General features: G+C 42.5%; 1 protein-coding gene across 3 annotated transcripts in view; it reads right to left on the bottom strand.

Moving 5' to 3' along the window:
- Positions 1–14,861, bottom strand: part of Tfdp2 (transcription factor Dp-2) — a 121,656-nt gene extending 106,795 nt beyond the window's left edge. For all 3 annotated transcript variants that reach the window (XM_028758959.1, XM_028758960.1, XM_028758961.1), the window contains exons 1-2: positions 14,761–14,861; positions 9,512–9,569 (exon numbers count right to left, since the gene is read on the bottom strand). The gene's annotated coding sequence lies outside the window, so the exon portion shown is untranslated. The remainder of the gene's footprint in view (positions 1–9,511; positions 9,570–14,760) is intronic.
- Between the last annotated feature and the right edge of the window lie 1,947 nt (positions 14,862–16,808).

Here is a 16,808-nt window from a genome sequence, read left to right as displayed (position 1 = left end):
TCCAGGAGTCTGGCTGGCCTGAGAGTCTTCTAAGCAGCTCAGCAGCTCTGAGAGTATCTCTCAGCAGTCCTGACTGCTTATATAAGCTTGGGGAGGAAGAGCTTGCTGAGTCTGGTCAGTGTCTGTGGCTTTATGAAACTTTGGGTTGTTTATTTTCTGAGCTTAATGCACTTCCCTACAAGATGGAATATTTTACTTTCCTTTAGAACACCCTGTCTTAATTAGCTTCCCTCCAAGATAAAGGCTTTCTCTCCAAGCAACTGTTACACAACACACTCTTCTCTGCAAGGCTAATGGATCACAGAGGAAGAGGGACTGACAAAAGGACTCTAAGAGCTGGAGGATATAGATGATTGTAAGGGAATAGTGCTTTCCAGACACAACAGGGCAGTACACATATGGAGTGGTTCTCATAGCATGCCAAGTTCAAGCCAGGCAAAATCCTAGCAAGGAGAGGGATAGGTGGGCACAAAGTCCCCCTTAGCTGAGAAGATACTGATAATGGATTGCTTCTAGAGGAAGGAGAGTTAGTTTTCTTAAGGATATGACCCCCCAGGTAGGTTGATCACTCCAGGGCAAGCCCCACATCCCACTTTTGGAGCAGCACGAACTGGACTTCATACATTTTTTTTAAAAAGACAATAAAGTTGAATGGGTAGGGATGTAGAGGTGAATCTAGAAGGATTTAGGGGGAAAGAAGATAAATATGATCAACATGTACCATGGGAGTGGGAGAAGAAAGTGCCCTATGATCCAGCACTCAGAAGGCACTCAGAAGAGTATTGCTGGGAGTTCTAGGCCAGCTAGAACTATAGTGTGAGATACAGTCTCTAAACATAAAAACAAGAAAAAGACAGGATTTGGGAATATGAAAAATAATCCTAAATCAGATATATAGAAACTAAGAACAAAACAGGCAAAATAGTTCTAAAACAAAAAGACATGAAACAAGGGATTATTAAAGAAATAGCCTGGTCTGACGGTACAGACCAGTAATTCTAGCAACTGAGATATAGTGGCAGAAGAGTTAGGACTTGGGTTACTTGAGACCCTGTCTCAGAAGGCAAAACAAAGAAAAGCTAATAAACTAGATAAAAATGTAAAAACCAATAAACACAAGGCTATTTCACATCTTACCAGAGGGTAGAAAAAAGCTTACACTCAACACTGCAATTCTCATCAACTTCTAGAACAGGAGCTAAAGAATAGGATGGTCCTCTTCCAAGAAACTAATGCACAAGGGAAAAACCTGCAATGACTGGTCTATGCTGTGTTAAGCCTTGGATCTAACAGCTTTTAATGGACAGAGTCCTTAGCAGCTTTCCACTGCCTCACTCGCTATTCTCAACAAATGACCAAAGATTTTTAACTGTGGAGGAAAAACTGTAACAAGAAATAAAGAAATTAACAAAACAGGAAACACCCAAGTAATAAGCAAAACATGTATATATGGCAGTAGGCACAAGAGATAATAAACTGAGCTAGGTATGGTGGCACACTTGTATAGTTTCAGTACTCAGAAGGCTAAGACAGAAGAACTGTCAGTTCAAGGCCAGTTTGGGATACATAAGAAATACTTAAAAAAACAAAAAACCAAACAACCAAACAACCAACCAAAAAATCCCCAGGTAAACAAGAGGATAAACTGTATTCAATGAAAACTTATAATTTCTGTCCAACAAAAACATGCTAACAGGGGCCAGCAAGATGGCTGGGTCAGTAATTTTATCTGTAATGAATGAGCAGCACAGTGGGACAGACAGAGACCACTGGGTCCCTGATGCTTGCTGTCCAGCCAGCCTAGCCAAATTGTTGTTTCCAGGTTAAGTGAGAGATCTTATATCAAAAAATAAGGTAAAAAAAAAAAGTGACAAAGACACCAAATGTCAACTTCTAGCCTCCACAAACATGTACACACGCATGAACTTATGAATACACACACACACACACAGCACACACATACATATATCTGACAAAGGATTAATGTGGAGAATACATAAAGGATTCTTAAAACTATACCCCAATAAGAAAGCCCAATTTCAAAATGGGCAAGGATACCTGAGGTCCCAGCTACTGATGGGAAGCTGAGATGAAAGGACCACTTGAGCCTGTAAGTCACAGATTAGCCTGAGTAACACAGCCAAATTCACCTAAGAAGAGGATGGTAAATACAAAGGACTCGTACAGAAAGATATACAAGACATATAAAGGCCCAATAAGAATATGAAAAAAATGCTCACTACTACTAATCATTAAGGAAATACAAACCAAAACCACAATGAGATACCAATTCACACCCAAAAGAATGATCAAAGCTTATACATATATGCACATACACACGAATGTAACCATGTCCTACTTCAACATGTATTTGAACACTCATGTCCAAAGTAGCATTAATCACAATAATAAGATGTAAGAAAAAAAAACAAAAAACTAAGTATCTATTGAAAGATGAATTTATAATCATGGTGGAACATATAATTGTAGTACTGCATTAAAAAGAAAGAGCTTTAAAAAGGAATGTAATTCTCATATATGCTGTAACATTAATGAAGCCTAAGGACATTATCACAAGTGAAAACACCCGGTCACTGAAAGATAAGCATTTTATGACTTAATGTGGTAACTAGAAAAGCTGACTTCATTAAATAAAATGGTACTGTCAGGCCTTGGGGGAAATAAAATGGAGAACTATTATTTAACTGATACAGAGTTTCAATGCTGGAAGATAAAAGACCTACTGGAGATGGAAGGTGGCTGGTGGTTGCACAACACAATGAACAAACCTGAAAACACTAACTGGGGATTTGTTGGTTTTGAGACAGAGTTTCTCAGTGTAGCCTTGGCTGTCCTGAAACTCACTCTGTAGACCAGGCTGGCCTCCAACTCAGAGATCTCCCTACCTCTGCCTCCTGAGTGCTGGGGTTAAAGGCTTGCACCACCAGCAGCTGATTAAACTGTGTTCTTAAAAACAGTTGAGATAGTAAATTTATGTTACATGTATTTTATTTTTTATTTTTTAAAAAAAGACTAGGTTAATATCTCAACAGCAAAGTGTTTGCCTGGGACAGGACGGGAAAAGTCCTGGGTTTGGTCCCTGGTATTAGGCAGGGGTGAACCTTGGACCAAAAAGCAGGCAGAGAGAAAAACAGATTATCTACAAAGGAATGACACACTACACAAGATCTTTCAACAACGCTAGAAACAAAGTAACTCTCTCAAGGTACTCAGGAGGATTAGTATCAAACCATAATATCAAATTAGTTTTCAAAATGCCAGTAGGGAACTGGAGGGTTGGCTCAGTATTAAGGCAACTGTTCTTGCAGAGGACCTGGATTTGATTCCTAGCACCCACATTAGGTAGCTCACAACCATCTGTAACTCCAGCTCCAGAAGACTTGATGCCCATTTCTGCCTTCCTCAGGCACATGGGGCATACAAACACAAAGACATATGCGTATACAGCAATAAAAATAAAGTCTTTTTTTTTTTTAACTCCAGGAAGGAAAGACATTTTCAAAAGTTGAGTTTCCAAATCAATCAAATTCGGTGGTGTACAGCTGCAATCCCAGCATTTGGAATGTGGACAGTAGGATCAAGAGTTCGAGGCTATTCTCAGCTATAAAGTACCTGAATGACATTGAAGTCTGTCTTAAAAAAAAAAAAAAGTTGACTTTTAACAGATATTCAATCCTTCCAACAGCCAGGTATGATCATACATATACACAATTACAGGACTCAGAAGACAGAAGCAGGACAATCAGGAATTCAAGGCCAGTCTCAACTACTTATCAAGCTCAAGGCCAGCCTAGATGGCAGGCACCCTTCTACAATATATGCTTCCAGAAGAGAAAATACTCAAAATTCAAAGCTAATTCAATACAGGGGACCACAAAAATAAAAGAGAGATGAGTATATGTAAACATTCATCAGTTTTCTGGGTGGTTACTAGTTTTAGAGACAAAGCAAGAGGGAAAAAGACAAACAGAAGGGAGTTACTTCTGGCACTCTGGCTACCTCTGCCTCCTGGCTACCTTTAGTTGAACAGCTGTTTCATGTCTGCGTGTGCAGGTGCCCACAGGTATCAGAGGTGGGCACTGAAGCCCTTGGAGCTTCTGGAGTTACAGGTTCTTGAGAACTGCCTGGTGAGGGTGCTGTGGCCTCAACTCTGGTCCTCTAATAAAACATGAACACTCAACCTCTGAGCCATTACTACAGCTCCCCCAGGCACTTCTTAATCTGAAGGAGTTGGTGATCAAGATTAACCGTCACAAGCTGAAGAGACAGCTCAGTGATTAAGAGCTACTCTTCCAGAGGACGTCAGTTCAACCCCCACATCAGCCATTCACAACTGCCTGTAATTCCAGTTTCAGGATATCCATTACCTTCTGGCCTCCACTGGCACATGCAGTCATGTGTATATGCCTATACACAGACACTCAAACATGAAATTTTAAATTAAAAATTTTTTAAATAAAAAAATTAACCATGGGGGCTGGAGAGATGGCTCAGTGGTTAAAAGCACTGACTGCTCTTCCTGAGGTCAAGTTCAATTCCCAGCAACCACATGGAGGCTCACAACCACATGGAGGCTCACAACCATCTGTAATGGGATCTGATGCCCTCTTCTGGTGTGTCTGAGGACAGCTACAGTGTACTCATATACATAAAATAAATAAAATCTTTTTAAAAAGTAACCATTACACTCTTGGTAGTTACAAAGTCATATATAGCTAAACAAAGACTATTCTGAGAACTATATTGTTAGGTGAGTCTGTTAAACAAACATTATCACAGAGCTAATCAAACCTAGATGGTACAAACTACACACTGTGGTGATACTGTGTACATGTGCAAGTGCATGAATGTGCACATGTGATTCAATTAACATTTATGATCAACAAAAAATCTGAGGCTGGGGCAGCATAACAAGGCATACAGTTTTACAGTATACTTTTTCTCAATAAGTAGAAGAAGGATACTCTAAAATGACAATGAAAAAGCATAATGCACCAAATAGACCAGTAACATGATTTATTATCACTATCAAGTATTATGTATTATATGCAATTATATTCTTTTATGACTAGCAACTCTACCAACATATGAATAAAGTGCTAGACTACATCACTAAGTGACAGGAATTTTTTTTATCACATTAATACCCTGATAGGACCCCTGTCATGTACTTAGTCAGCTGACAACTGAGATATTATGTAGCTCATGATCTACTACAGTTATGTAAAACTTTTAATACTGAGGCAGGTGAGATGCTACTCATCACAAAGCATGGGAGTCTGACTCAGGCTCCCCAGCACCCACGTACAGAAGCACACATCTGTCACTCCAGCACTGCAGGGGAGATGGGGTGATGCATACATACACATAAAAACATACATGCACAACATACACAAAAACCTGTAGAAATGGAATAATGACCACCACAAACATTTTACATTACTTTCACAACTTTTTCTACTTTCAGTTAGTAGAATACTTGCCTAGCATGAATAAAGCTCTGATATCAAGATTTCAATCCCCAACACAACACAAAAACACAACAGGTGTAGTGGTTCAAGCCTGTAATCTCGGCACTCAGGAGGGGAAGGAAGAAGAATCAGAAATTTAAGGTCCTCCTCAGCTATACAGTGAATTCAAGGCCAGCTTGAAATCTTGTCTCAAAAAAAAAAAATATTGGGGCTGGAGAGATAGCACAGTGGTTGAGAGCTTCCTGTTCTTCCAAAGGACCCAAATTTGATTCCCAGGACTTATATCAAGTGTCTTGGAACTGCCTGTAACTTCAACTCCGAGAGTCTCAACACCCTCTCCTGGCCTCTTGAGGGTAACTGCACACACGTAGCACACACTCACCACACACTCACACATGCATACACACATAGAAATAAAAATAAAATGATAAATCTTTATATATACATAAAGACACTGAGAGCTATCCTAGCATGTGCAAAGCTCTGCTATTCTCAGCACTGCAGAAGTGGGAAGGAGCGGGAGAGAGAGAGGGAAGAAAGGGAGGAAAGAAGGAAAGGAGAAGGAGAAAAGAAAGAAAGGAGGAAGAAAGAAAGGGAACAAGGGATGGAGAGAAGAAAGAAAGATGAGAGGGATCAGGGTTATAACCAACAAAAACGTATAAAAAGGGAAGGATACAGATCTAACCAGTCGCTAAGTCAGTATAGTCTCCCTGGGAAAGAAAGGGCTCAAGACTAGACAGAGGTGCTACAAGGGTGCTGGTAATTACTGCTTCTGGTCTGAGACAGGTAATTAGTTATATTTATTGAAAATTCATCAACTGATATGATTATTAAATGTAGAATTTTTAAAAGTATATCACATTTCCCCCAAAGTATTTTAATTTTTTAAAAGAATCATTTTTTTATTTTATGTACATGAGTACACTGTAGCTAGCTGTCTTCAGACACACCAGAAGAGGGCATCAGATCCCATTACAGATGGTGTGAGCCTCCATGTGGTTGCTGGGAATTGAACTCAGGACCTCTGGAAAAGCAGTCAGTGCTCTTATTTGTTGAGCCATCTCTCTAGTCCCAAAGTATTTTCATTTAAAATAAATTGTTTATTTTTATTTTATGCATACTCATGTTTTGCCTGCATGTGTGTAATACCAGCAGAGGCAGAAGAAGGCATCCAATCCCCTAACTAGAGTTGTTAGCCATTGTGTTGATGCTGGGACTTGAACCTTGGTCTTCTGGAAGAACACAAGTGTTCTTTACCATTTTAAAAAAGAGTTATTTACTTTATTTTATGCATTTGGGTATTTGCTGGCATGTATGTATGTACACTATGCGCTTGCCTTTTGCCTTTGGAGGCCAGAAGAGGATGTCAAATTTCCTGGGACCAGAGTTGCAGGCAGTTGTGAACTACCATGTTGGTACTGAGAATTTAACCCAGGTCCTCTGCAAGAACAGCAAGTGCTCTTAACCACTTGTTGTGTTTCTCCAGCCTCCGCTTCAAGTATTTTTAAGATGGTTTTACCTCTAGGACCAAAGATATGAGAAAGATTTAAAATTCTTTTAATTTAAAGTATTCCAATACTAACATAACTAGTTAAAGAGACAAACCAAGGCCACTAGGCCCAGCAGAGTCCTGAAAGTAAACTTGGCCTACTACTCTCCTCATTGTGGACACCAGATCTCTGTATTTTTATTGTTTATGTTCAATGGTATTTGTCTGCAGGTCTGTCTGTGTGCAGGTGTCAGAAGCCCTGGAACTAGAGTTACAGACAGTTGTGAGCTGCCATGTGGGTGCTGGGAATTGAACTCAGGACCTCTGGAATAGCAGCCAATGTTCTTAACCACTGAGCGACCTCTCCAGCCCCTATGTTTTCAAAGAAATACAGAAATGTACACAAGATAATCAAGAGCTAAGAATAAGAGTAGACAAGATAGAGTGCCTAACTGGAGAGCTATCCAACTCCAATAAGATTCACAATCTGTGAAAACAGTGGCTAATACTGTCAAACTGACAGGATCTAGAATACCAAAGAAACAAGGCTCTGGCTAGATCTATGAAGAACTCTCTGGAGAAGGTTAACTGGGGTAGGAAGACCCATCATAACTGAGCAGCACCATCCTGAGGGTTGGAGTCCCAAACTACATAAAAGGTAAAAAGCTAGCTCTCTACTTTCTGACTACAGCTCCAACGTGACAGCTGCTTCAAGCTCTTGCTGCGGTGACTTTTCCACCATAAGACTGTGCCTCAAATAGTAAGCCAAACTAAACCTTTCCTGAAGCTGGAAAAATATCTCAGTGGTTAAGAGGATTGCTGTTCTTCCAGAGGAAGATAAGCGCCTAGCACCCACATCAAGTGGCTCATAACTCCCATAACTCCAGCTCCAGGTGAGCTGACACTCCTTTCTGACTTCTACAGGTATCCACATTCACATGGCAAAAACATAAGCACATATATACACATAAGTAAGAATAAAATAAACCTTTTTAAAAATAAAATAAATCTTTTCTTCCTTAAGTTGGTTTTGTTAGATATTTCATAACAACAACGACAATAATAAAGTACGTAAAACAGTGGGTATTACAATGTACAAACTAGAGCTGGGCCTGGTGACTCACTCTTATAATCATAGCACTCAGAGGTGGGCAGATCTCTGTGAGTTTGAGCCCAGGCTGTTGTATATAGGAAGCTCCAGGCCAGTAGGGTTACATAGTGAGACCCTATCTCAGAAAAAGAAGAAGAAAAAGAAGAAGAGGAGGAGGAGGAGGAAGAAGAGGAGGAGGAAGAGGAGGAGGAGGAAGAGGAGAAGGAGCAGAAGCAGCAGCAAACAAGAAAAAGGAAAGAGAAAAGAAGGAAGGAAGGAAGGAAGGAAGGAAGGAAGGAAGGAAGGAAGGAAGGAAGGAAGGGGAAAAAAGAAAAGTGAAGGGGCTAGAAAAATGGCTTAGTGGTTAAAGGCACTGACTGCTTTTCCAGAGGTCCTAAGTTTAATTCCCAGCAACCACATGGTGGCTCACAACCATCTGTAATGAGATCCGATGTCCCGAAGACAGCTACAGTGTACTCACATACATAAAATAAATAAATAAATCTTAAGAAAGAGAGGGGTGGAGGTAAGGGAGGGAAGGAGGGAGGGAAGAAGGAAGGAAGGAAGGAAGGAAGGAAGGAAGGAAGGAAAGAAGAGAGGGAGGGAAAGGAAAGGAGAAAGAAGGCTTCGGATTTTACACATAAGAACTTCACTAAAAATAGGTTGGTTATTCAAAAAAGATACATATTAATTATAAATTCATCCAAGTGGCTACCAGTATAACAGTAATGGGGTCCGGGTGGGAGGGAGAAACCATTACTATGTATGCCTACCGCTGTAGGAATCCTAAGGACTAGATGTCAAACCAAGAATTCCTCTTCCTGTAATAGAAACAAAGCCTGAAAGCTGTGAGACAGGTCAAACAGTAAAGTGCTTACCATGTAAACATGGGCCCTGAGCTAGATCCTCAGACCCACATGGAAGGGCCAGGTGCAGTGGCATGTGCATACAACCCCAGCACCAGAAGGCAGCTTAGTCAAGTCAGTGAGCTCCCAGTTTAGTGAGAGACAGACTCAAAAAATAAACTGAAAAATGACTGAAGAAGACACTTGATACTCACCTCTGGCTTCTACATTCCTGTGTGCACATACATGCGCCAGCCCCTGCATGGGCACGTACACATGAATACATATATCCAAAAACTCAGAAAATGTTTTCACCCAAGAACAATATGATTAAATTCATTCTTCGTACGTAAGTATGTATGTATATATGTATGTATGTATTTAAAAATAAGGTCTTACTATGTCACCCAGTCTAACTTATAGCCTCAAAATTCCTATGTAGCCCAGGGTGACATGACTCCTACTTCAGTGTCCTGAATGGTGGGAAAACAAGCTTCAAATTCTTCTTTGTACAATGAATTTATTATATACACATATGTTTATATGAATGTATGTATATTTACATAAATATATAGATATACAAACACATACATACCTAGTTTATCAAGGCTCTCTCTTCAGCAGTTTGTCAGAATGCTGATTTCAATAGAAACCTAGAATAAAGTACAGAGAGAAAAAAACTTTTTATGTAGTATTTTCTATTTTTACAATAGACATATACCACCTCTTGTTTTTAAACACACCATTTTCATGGTTACATATTTAACTTACCATATCCCTGTTGATAACATTAGCCACACAGCATCTTTATTAAGTATTATGACTAGTAACAGAAATGGCCATTATGATTGCTATTGTATTTTTATCATCCCTTTGAAATATATTTAATGTTTTCTTTTCTTTCAATAGCTTTTACATTTATACAACCTGTATAACTTGGGGGAGGCACACATGCCCCAGCACCTGTGTAGAGTCAGTTCTTCTTTACCTTCATGTGGGATCTGGGGATTGAACTCCTACCATCAGGCTCACGTGGCAAAAGCCTTTACCTGAACAATCCTGCCAGCACTTTTTCCGGTTTTTAGGTTTCATGTCATTTCATAATATTCCCCTTTATTTTTGGCTTTCACCAATTTAATTTCTTTTTTTTTTTTTTTTTTAAAAAGGAGGAGGAGGAGGAGGAGGAGGAGAGAGGAGGGAGGAGGGAGGAGAGAGGAGAGAGGAGAGAGGAGAGAGGAGAGAGGAGAGAGAAGAAGAACTAGAGATTCTTTTTTTCTTTTTCTTTTTTTTTTTTTTTTGGTTTTTCGAGACAGGGTTTCTCTGTGTAGCCCTGGCTGTCCTGGAACTCACTCTGTAGACCAGGCTGGCCTTGAACTCAGAAATCCACCTGTCTCTGCCTCCCAAGTGCTGGGATTACAGGCGTGCGCCACCACCGCCCAGCCCAATTTAATTTCTAATAAGTCAAGCCTATAATGTAGCAAGAGAAAAATAAGTCTTAAATATTTTGTTACAGAGAAATCTGCTTGGGGTTGAGAGATGGCTCAGTGATTCAGAGCGTTTACTACTCTTGCTGAGGACCCAAGTTCAGTCCCCAAAAGGTTGTTCACAACAGTCTGGAATTCCAGCTTCAGGAGTATGACACCTCTGGCTCTCTTTGATAGCTGCACTCAAAGGAGACACACAAACACAAACACACTCACATATACATGATTAAAAACTAATAATATAAGTAAGCCTTAAAAATTAATGTATATGACAGGTGGTGGTGGCACATGCCTTTGATCCCAGCATTCAGGAGACAGAGGCAGGCAGATCTCTGTGATTTTGAGGCCAGCCTGGTCTAGCCAACGCTACACAGAGAAACCCTGTCTGGGGGACATATGTATGTATGTATGTATGTATATAATGTATATATTTTAAAAAAAATTTTAGGCCTGCTTAACATTATACATCTAAGTACAAATTCATGGACTGGAGAGATGGTTTATCCATCTTTCCATCTTTCAGCAGTGGTTTCTGTTCTTGCAGAGGACCAGCCAGAGATCAGTTACCTGGGTCCCTGTAGGCTCACAACTGCCTATAACTACAGTATTGGTCTGATGCCTCTTCAAGTCACTGGAGGTGCCTACACACAGGCACACTCACACATGAATACACATATAAATAAATGTCATCAAATTTAAAACAAACTGGCAGGACCAGGCATAGTGGACTGTGTCTGGAATTTCAGCCAAAAAAATAATTGAATTTAAAGAAAATATCAAGACCCTATTTAGTTGGTTCCTTATTGAGAAGTGCTGACCCATGCAAATATTTACAGCTGTCTTTTAAAAGTCCTCTTCTGTTCCTTAAAATAGAACTTAAATCCTATGAGATCGATACTAACATTAATCCCATTTTACAGACAAAGAAACTGAGGTTTGTTGTATAGCCAAGATTTAAGGGCCAGCTCCAGGATTTATCTTCTTAATTAATAAGAAATTAAAATTGTAACTTCTGCCCCAGGCACTTAAGCCTGTAATGTCAAAACTCTTAAGACTAAAGCAAGAGGACTAGTACAAGTTTAGATCAGCCACACAGTAAGTTCTAGATCAGCCTGTGCTACAGTGTGAGGCTCTGTACCAAACAAACAAGAGTTTAATTTATATGACTATGAATTAGCAGGATGTGACTGCCAAAGAAACAATTCTGTTTTAAAACCAATGTAAAGCCGGGAATAGAGAAGGCTAACATCTGTAACCCTGGGGTAGAAGAACAGGGGAAGAGAAAAAGGTGCATACCGGGCAAGCCAGCCAGTCTAGCCCATCAATGAGCCCACAGTTCTAGAAGAGACAGTCTCAAGTACACAGGGTGAAGAGCCCTGGAGAAAGAGCTTTGACCTCTAGCCTCCATATGTGTACACGTTCACAGATAATGGTATCTGCATGTGCACATTCACACACAGAGAGAATAGTATATCCCATGAATAAGTCATTGGCCCTGTGAAGAATTTCAGATGAACACAGTGACAGGAAAAAATCCTTTAGAAAAGTTTAGTGATGAAAAATATTTTGTTGGCCATGTGATGAGGCACATGCCTTAAATTCTAGCACTAGGGAGGCAGAGCAGGCAGAGCTCTGTGAGTTTGAGGCCAGCCTGATCTACATAGTGAGTTCCAGGACAGCCAGCACTATATAGTGAGACCCAGTCTTGGGGAGACCAAGGGAGTATTCTGTCAAAAGAAGAAAAGACCTGCCAGGTGTCAAGTGCACACATGTGACCCAGAAGGCTGAGTGAGGCAAGAAGACTGCCGTAAACTTAAGGACAGCCTGAGCTACCTAGTGGGTAAAAGGCCAGCCTGGGCTATACAACAAAACCCATAGAAGAGAAGGGAAAAAGAAAAGGAGAAACAATGGACTCTAAGCATCTTGAAATATCCGAAACGAGAACATACCATGAAAATACAATTTCTAGTCCAGTAAAAAGAAATAACTTATAAATTGAGGCCAGCCTGGGCTACATAGTGAATTTAAGGCTAACCTAGAATATAGCAAGAACCTGTCTCAAAATGCAGACACAGAAAAATTAGTTATTCAAATAATTTTGTCTCAGAAACTATGGAAGTGAACTCTCTAAAAGTGTAAAAATAAAAGTTATCTTGCAAACCATTTCTAAGGGGTCATTAGTCTTCACAAATCCTGTTATCACAGGAGTCAAGTTTTAAAAAGCTAGTATGTTTAGTTTGGGGGGATGTTTGGGGGGGTTGCTTGTTTGTCTGGAGGAAGGCACAGGTGTAGAGCAGTCAGAGAATAGTTTTCAGGATGAGTTCTCTCCATCCACCCTGAGGGTCCCTGAGACAGAGAAAAGGTCAGCGGGCTTGGTGACAAGCACTTTTACCCACTGAACCATCTCACCAGCCCCAATTTCTTCTGAGATCCATTATGACACATACCAAAGTGAGTCTAAAAGAGAAGAAAAGAGTGCACAGTCTATTTCAAGGTGGGGTTTTGTTGTAGCTATTTTATATTTCTGGTGCTGGGTATCCAATCTAGGGTTTAGGTAATTACCCTACCACTGAGCTATGCCCCAGACCTCAAGCTGTATTGGGAGCTCAAAGTTCAGTTAAGAATTTTGGCTGCAAGGGTAAAACTTGCACATGCCAGGGACTACACATTCACAAGGGTGGAGTGCAAGGAATTATGGTCACAAAATAGCAATATGAGTAATTAAAACTATTTTACTTCTTAAATAAACAGCCTGTAATTAAGGCAACTGATGAGTTTAATAAGTCTTAGGACTTTCTTAACAAATGTTAAGTGTTGCATTCCTGAATCTGCAACCACATGCCAGCACTGTGCTCCCGACACCATGTCTGCCATAACACTAAACTAGTTCCAGGCACAAGATGTTCTAAAACTAAGTCCTCTCAGAGCCAGTACACAAGTGTGACAGAACCTGGGGTCTGGCCATCGCCTTTATCTCCTGACGAAATTTGAGCATGGACACTTACATGAATTCTAGCAATGGCATAGTGGTATAGCTTTAGTAAATCGTAAGATAACCGGTGACTGGAAAAGGCAAGACGCAAAGCAAACATTTTATACTCAACTTTGAATTCTGCCACACTGAAAAACAGACAAATAACTTAAACCATATTGCCTAGATACAAGGCCTTCAAACCATTAGGAGAACAGAAAACAAATGACCCAGGAAAAGTCTAAGTCAAATGAAACGCAGCAGCTGACTCTGTAGAGGGGTGTTTTCTAACCTGTGGGTCATGACCCCTCTAGAGGGAATCGTTCTTGCCTAAGATCATCAGAAAAACCTAAATATTTACATTACAATTCGGAACAGTAGCAAAATTACATTTATGAAGTAGCAACGAAATATTTTCATGGTTGGGGATAAATATTTTTATGGTTGGGGATCAGGTCACAGCATTAGGAAGGTTGAGAACCACTGACCTAGATGAGGCAGGGTAAGGAGCTGGAGCCCCTTGAGATGGAAGGAGGCAAGACAGAAGTATTCAAAGGCTCAAAGTCACTTTCAACGACTGCTATGGAAAAAGCCTGAACCTGTTAACTGTTTCTGGCTGTGGGATTTCTGTTGTTGCAGTGTTGAGAATCAAACCAGGGCTTCAGGAATGCTAAGTAAACATTTTGCCAGGTCAGGCTACAAGCCTGATAACTATTTCAACCGAAACATGGGGTCCAGCATCCAGGGTTAAGTTATGCATTTAGAAGGGAGCTTTGTTTCAAGTGCATTCCCCAGATTAGACGTTTTCCCTCTCACAACACCCTCCCCCTCCTCGAATAGGCAGATCTGGTTCACAGATGAATAAACTGAGCCCACACAAAGCACCAGAACACGGGCGAGTGTCCACGCACGTCACTGTGCCATCTCTCGGCGGGAGCCCACAGACACTTTCCCGCTGCTCTGTGCACAGCAACCACGGCCTTGTGCAGAATTCCTCCTAGAACTCGGGCCGAGAAAAGTAACCTCTACTTGAAAGGAAAAGTTCCCTTGGGGAACCTGGGGGTCTTCCAGATAGGTAGAGCTTTGGAACTCTGAAAAGCACCCCGCAGAAACAGACCGGAGGTTTGTGGAACACGAAGCGAGGAGGAAAAGTCAGAAGACCTGAGAAGCTGAAGTCAATCAGCCCTTGCCCTTCCTGATCCCAGATGATGGCGAGCCCGCGGGCTCGGGAGCCTCAGCAGGTATTCGGGGGTAGCTTGGCCTGGCTGCAGAGAAACCTTGAGGACAAGCTGCGACTCCTGGGACAGGGCAGGGAGGGCCGGCCGGAGGGGGCCACGCCCGGTCCAAAGGCCCCTGGCATGCAGGCCCGCGCCCTTTCCCGGACCTTACCGCAGCTCTGTGTAGAGGGGCTGGCGGTCCACACAGCCCTCGGCCCACTCCCGGCGAGACGCTTCTTCTTCGCGAGCCGCCGCTCCTCAGGCAGAGCCAGGTCGGGTCGGAGCGAGCTCACGCCCGCGCAGCCGCGGTCTTCGCGCGCGTCGGAAGCCTGCAGTGCAGGAAGGGTCAAGGCGCGCCCCGCGTGCCAGGCAGCGACGGCCGCACTGCCCAAGCGCGCCCGACGCCGTCCGCCCTCAGCGACTCGGCCGCGGCGCCGCTTCCCCCGCGCTCGCTTTGGCGGCGGAGCAGCACGGTGCACGCCGATTGGCTCTCGGGTGGTGTGACGCGCGCCGACGCTTTTCACGGATTGGCCAGACCGCGGTGCGTGTAGGGAGTAAACAAAACCCGCCCCCAGGCTCGCCAGCAGGGCCAGAGGCGGAGGTGGGCGGCGGGCTTGCGGGAGCCTGCTCTGGCCCTTTGACCTCCAAAGCCGCTCTCTCCGCTAGGGGCCGCCCTGGGACTCTGCCTGGGGCTGGTCTCCTGCCACCTAGAGGGTGGCCAGGCAGCCTGAACTCTGAGTGTCTAAGCTCGCCCTTCTCCCTTCACCACTTCAGCCCCTCACCTCACCTCCACCCACCACCTCACTTCTCTCAGCTCTGGAGTGTGCTTCTCTTTTCCATCCCATCTCTCTTAAGAAGACCGGAACTAGGGTCCTTACATCTGGGCCTTGGACCTTTGATGGGTCACTACTCCAGGAACACACGGAAGGCAGATGGATAATAGTGACCCTGAGGCCACCCGTGGACCACTGAGGAGGTGGTCATGCTTCAATTCCTGGAAAAGTGTAGCTATAAATTAAGGCCAGATGCCCTCAATCTCATCGAAGTTGAACAGAAAAAGTTGGAGGCACACACTCTCAAATACCCGATCATTTATTAAGTTATTCAGGTTGGCTTAGTGGCTCATGTCTTTAATCTCAGCACTCCAGATGCAGACACTAGCAAATCTCTGAGTCTGAGGTCAACTTAGTCAACATAGTGAGTTCTGAGCCAGCCAGGGCTAGACACTTAGACCCTGCTCCCCACCCCTCCAAAAAAAAAAAAAGTGTTTTCCCCTTTCAAGTGCATGGATCCTGTATGAGCCATAGCTACTGTGGAAGTTTGGAAGTAAGATAAGAGAATCCAACTTTAAAATGATACTTTGATCCTTTTCATTTTAATTTCTTCATAGCGCTATGAGCCAAATACTATTGAAGCATGACCACCTCCTCAGTGGTCCACGGGTGGCCTCAGGGTCACTGTTATCCATCTGCCTTCCGGGTGTTCCTGGAGTAGTGACCCATCAAAGGTCCAAGGCCCAGATGTAAGGACCCTAGTTCCGGTCTTCTTAAGAGAGATGGGATGGAAAAGAGAAGCACACTCCAGAGCTGAGAGAAGTGAGGTGGTGGGTGGAGGTGAGGTGAGGGGCTGAAGTGGTGAAGGGAGAAGGGCGAGCTTAGACACTCAGAGTTCAGGCTGCCTGGCCACCCTCTAGGTGGCAGAGGACCAGCGGCAGTGATTCTAGGGACGTGTACAAAAGGGACAAAAATTCTTGGCATTATTGACTTTATGTTCTAATAAGATGGGAAAGATGGTCCTCAAAATACTGAAAAAATAATGTCAGTCATGTGATAAGGGAAAACAACTCTGAGAGGGGGCTATTGATGTAAGTATCAGCCCAGGGTGGCAGCAAGGGCTTCTGGGAGGCAGAGTCAGGCGTCTCTTGTAGACCAATTGGGTCTACAAGAGACCCCTTCTCAAAAACAGATAGATAGATAGATAGATAGATAGATAGATAGATAGATAGATAGATAGATAGGGATGACAATGAGATCTTTTCTCAAAAAATGATGATATACATAGGTAGAAACAAAGACAGACAGACAGACAGACAGACAACAATAAATGCATAAAGAGGTAAGGGAGCCAAGAGAGCAAACACCTTTGGCTTCCTCTTTGGAAGATTTGGAGACTATTTCTGCACCATTGTTATGGGTAAAATCTTCTCCAAATTCTAAACAT

The sequence above is a fragment of the Grammomys surdaster genome, unplaced genomic scaffold (genome assembly GCF_004785775.1).
Source record: "Grammomys surdaster isolate TR1022 unplaced genomic scaffold, NIH_TR_1.0 126248, whole genome shotgun sequence".
NCBI classification, from domain to species: domain Eukaryota; kingdom Metazoa; phylum Chordata; class Mammalia; order Rodentia; family Muridae; genus Grammomys; species Grammomys surdaster.
The sequence above is the reverse complement of the archived record's forward strand: the minus strand, read 5'-3'. Positions and strand labels throughout refer to the sequence as shown.